This window comes from Lactuca saligna, chromosome 8 (genome assembly GCF_052625555.1).
Source record: "Lactuca saligna cultivar CGN05327 chromosome 8, ASM5262555v1, whole genome shotgun sequence".
Lineage (NCBI taxonomy): Eukaryota > Viridiplantae > Streptophyta > Magnoliopsida > Asterales > Asteraceae > Lactuca > Lactuca saligna.
In genome coordinates, this window is record NC_136424.1 from 190,444,098 (window position 1) to 190,449,049 (window position 4,952).

The following is a 4,952-nucleotide window of genomic DNA, read 5'->3' on the forward strand; positions in this document are numbered from 1 at the left end:
AGGAGTAGTAACTAATGGGTTTTGAGCATTCTAACACTTCCTAAGTGTACATGCAACCCTAATAACCTTGGATCTTTGTTTGTCTAATTATCATGCAAAGTTGAATTCCAAGGTTATATTCCTATCTAGCATACATGGGGAACAATTTTAACTTAAAGTATAGATAGAATAACTTACCTTGTTGTTCTTTGTGTTCCTTGAAACCTTGTGAGCCTAGCACCCCAAGTGTGATGCCTCAAATGCTTCACACAACACCAAATGCTCTTGGAAGAACTTATGAGAGAACACACACTTCTCAAAATCGGCCAAGCCCTCTTGTTTCTTAGTGTAACCGATTTTAGGTGGAGAACATGTTACTTATATAGTGTTGACACATCTAGGGTTAAACCCTAATGTGTCATGACTCTTCATTTCCATGACCCATGGGTTTGTAACTCCCATGGAGCATCCATGGAGCATCCTATGGGTGGAACCCAACTTGATAGTCCATGGAGCCTTTTAGCCCACTATACAAGATATGGATGATTTACATAATCAACCCATATATTTAATTAGTTATCTTTTGATCACATAATTAATTCTAAATTAATTCTTGATCAAACTAATCAAATAATATTATTAATATATTAGAACTTATAATATATTAATAATCTCCAAGTGTTATTTCTCTCATTTAGTCTATCCAATTGCATGATGCCATGCAACCCAAATGGAGCATGTCGGGTCGGGTCAAGTACATACCAGAAATTGTTATGGACTTAGACACCTTATCCAACAGTCTCCCACTTGGATAAGTCTAATAACTATTACTGCAAGTATGACTTCAGGAACCGATCGGCAATCGTAACTCTTTACAAGATTTCTCGAAACTGAGAAGATGATGGTACGCCATTTAAGATAAGTGATCATATAATCCTCTGTTCTAGATATCAGTCGGACAAATACATGGAACAATGTCTTACTTATTGTCCAACAATTTGTTTCCCGATTTCCGATTTGTTTGACAAAGAACTTCATTGAACACATCAATTTAGTTCTGACCGGGCCCGGTACATAGGTCAAAACAAAATCATCGAGGGGCCCAGATATCAGCTTCTAATCCAAGAAGGAACAGATAAACTTCGACTCATATGTTTGTTCTACTACTCATTGAATTACACACAAGAGCGCGATTTATAACATCGAGTTACCAATGCATTTTTCGTACAATCAATGCATAACCAACTTGTAAGTAACAAATCATATCTCTAGGTTTAAAGACTTATATGATATTACCGTCTCACGATCACTCGAGATAGAATTCCATGAAGTGATTCCAGTGAGCGTGGGTTGAGTCCAATGCTCAGAACTTATGAGCACTCATGATTGTTGTAGCCTTGTCCAAGACCTCTACAACCAAACATGACAGTCTTGATTCATACCTACTTCCGACATATGACCGACTGTGGAGGTTTGAATAATATGTTATACCAAACAAAATTATTCTGGAAGTCAAAACATGCAAAAGAAATATAGTAAACGATCGAAAAGAGATAGCAACACTTTACTCATAAATAAAACACTTTTATTCATCATCAAATGTCAATTACACTTTACAAATTTCGAGGTTATCTAACTACTAAATCTAATATTATCCTTCAGCCCTATGCTCCGAGCATGCTGGAGATGCTTAACCCGAGTCAGTCCCTTCGTGAGGGGATCTGCCGGATTCTCATCTGATGATACCCTCTTTGCCACGAGGAGTCCTTCTTCGATCCGATGTCTGATGAAATGGTATTTTCTTTCGATGTGTCTGGATCTCCCGTGATCCCTTGGTTTCTTGGCTAAGGCAACAGCACTTTCACTATCACAGAAAATTTCCATTGGCTCTTTAATAGCTGGTACAACTCCAAGGTCTCCAATGAAGTTCCTCAGCCATAACGCCTCCTTTGCCGCCTCGCTAGCTGCAATATACTCTGATTCACAAGTAGAATCTGCCACTGTCTCTTGCTTGGAACTCTTCCAAGAAATTGCTCCTCCATTTAGGGTAAAGACCCAGCCCGACTGAGAGCGGAAGTTATCCCTATCAGTCTGGAAGCTAGCATAACTATACCCTACAACTCTCAAGTCATCACTCCCACCGAGGGTAAGGACCCAGTCCTTAGTCCTTCGTAGGTACTTGAGAATATTCTTTACCGCAGTCCAGTGTGCCTTGCCAGGGTTCCCCTGAAACCTGCTAACCATGCTCAGGGCAAAAGCTACATCAGGTCGAGTACACGTCATAGCATACATGATCGATCCTACAGCCGAAGCATAAGGTACTCGACTCATTTGTGCTATCTCAGCCTCAGTGCTAGGGCTTTGTGTCTTACTCAGTTTGGCGTTACTCTGGATGGGCAACTCTCCTTTCTTGGAGTCTTGCATTCTGAATCTCTTCAGAACCTTCTCCAAGTAGGTACTTTGACTAAGTCCAATTAGTCTTTTACTCCGATCTCTCAAGATCCTTATCCCCAAAATATAGGCAGCTTCACCAAGGTCCTTCATAGCGAAACACTTTCCAAGCCAGGACTTTACTTCCTGCAGGGTTGGAATGTCGTTTCCTATGAGTAGTATGTCATCCACATACAGTTGCAAAAAGCTAACTATACTCCCACTAGCCTTGATATACACACAAGATTCATCTTCACTCCTAGAAAAGCCAAATTCCTTGACCTTTTCATCAAAGCAAAGATTCCATCTGCGAGGTGCTTGCTTTAATCCATAAATGGATTTCTCAAGCTTACACACTCTATTAGGGTACTTGTTGCTGACAAAACCCTCTGGCTGACTCATGTAAACATCTTCAGCCAACTTCCCATTAAGGAAAGCGGTTTTGACATCCATTTGCCAAATTTCATAGTCATGAAATGCGGCTATGGCTAACAGAACCCGAATAGACTTAATCTTGGCTACCGGAGAAAAGGTCTCATCATAATCCACTCCAGGAATTTGAGAGAAGCCCTTTGCAACCAGTCTAGCCTTGTAAGTGTGTACTTTACCATCCATGTCGGTCTTCTTCTTGAAGACCCATTTGCACCCTACAGTCTTTCGACCTGGTACATTCTCAACCAAGTTCCAAACTTGATTGTCATACATGGATTGTATCTCGCTATCCATAGCCTCTTTCAATTTAGCAGACTCGGGGCCTGCCATGGCTTCCTCGTAGCTGTTAGGGTCATCTTGACTTACTAGTGTTCCATCACTAATAAGTGTCTCACCTTCTGCAGTAATATGGAATCCATAGTAATGCTCAGGTGCACTCCTAACTCTCGTGGAACGCCTCAGAGGTACAGATTCGTCAATTGGCTCAACAGGAGTTTCCTCCTCAAGTAGAGGGCTAGAGTTTGAAGTTCCTTCACCACTTGACTCTTGAATTTCTTCAAGATCAACTTGCCTCCCACTGTCTCCTTGGCTTATAAACTCTCTTTCTCGAAAGACTCCTCTTCTTGCTACAAAGACCACATTGTCACTAGGTCTGTAGAAGAGGTAACCAAAGGATTGTTGTGGGTAGCCGATGAAAATACACCTCTCGCTTCGGGGTTCGAGCTTATCATGAGTCTCGCATCTCACGAAAGCCTCGCAACCCCAAATCTTGATGTGGTCTAGTTTAGGTACTTTACCAGTCCACATCTCGTGAGAAGTTTTGGCAACTTTCTTTGTAGGGACTAGATTAAGGATATGGGCGGCAGTCTCTAAGGCATACCCCCAGAATTAGATTGGTAGCGAAGCTCGACTCATCATGGAACAAACCATGTCCAAAAAGGTTCGATTACGCCTCTCAGCCACACCATTCAACTGCGGTGTCCTAGGAGGTGTCAATTGTGAGACAATCCCACATTCCCTTAGATAGTCGAGGAACTCTGAACTAAGATACTCACCACCCCGATCGGATCGAAGCATCTTAATGTTCCTGCCCAATTGATTCTCGACTTCCTGTTTAAATTCCTTAAACTTCTCGAAAGTCTCTGACTTATGCTTGATTAAGTAGACATATCCATATCTATTGTAATCATCTGTAAAAGTCAAATAATAACGATTAGCATCCCTTGTGGCATGTTTGAATGGCCCACACACATCCGTGTGTATAAGGTCCAACAAACCTTCACCCCTTTCACACGAGCCTGTGAAGGGTGACTTTGTCATTTTTCCAAGTAAGCATGATTCGCAACTATCATTTGACTTTAGGTCAAACGACTCCAAGACTCCATCCTTTTGGAGTTGGCCTATGCGTTTCTTGCTTATATGTCCAAGACGACAATGCCATAATGATGCTTTATCCAAGTTATTATTATTAGTAGAATCAATACACAAAACATTATTTCCTAAGTTATCTACAACAGATACAGCTTCATACACACCATCACAAGGTAATGCTTTAAAATAAAGTACATTATTAAAGAAAGCATTAATCGAACCAACTTCATTATCAAACGAAAAGGTGAAACCTTGTTTGTACAATGCATGAAAGGAAATAATATTTCTTGCCATTTCTGGCGAATAACAACATTTATTCAAATCTAAATTTAACCCACTACTTAGCGATAAAGTATAAACTCCAATCTTGGTGACATGTTTAACTTTCCTATTCCCCATGATTAAGTTTATTCTTCCTTGCTCCACATTCTCACTTCTTCCTAGTCCCTGCAAGTCACAACAAATATGAATACCGCAACCGGTATCAAGGACCCAAGATTTCGAATGGGGTGAGTTATTAGAAATGATAGTGTAAATACCTGCATGGTTGGGTTTGACTTTCCCATCCTTCACATCGTGCTGGTACTTTGGGCAGTTCCGCTTCCAATGAGCTTTTTCATGGCAATAGAAGCATTCAGCCTCTTTTGGGTCAGAAGAAGGACTAATGAAACCTTTCTTGGTTCCACTTGAAGAAGAGCCATCAAGGGTCCGAGCCTTGGTACCCTTCGAAGATCTCTTTC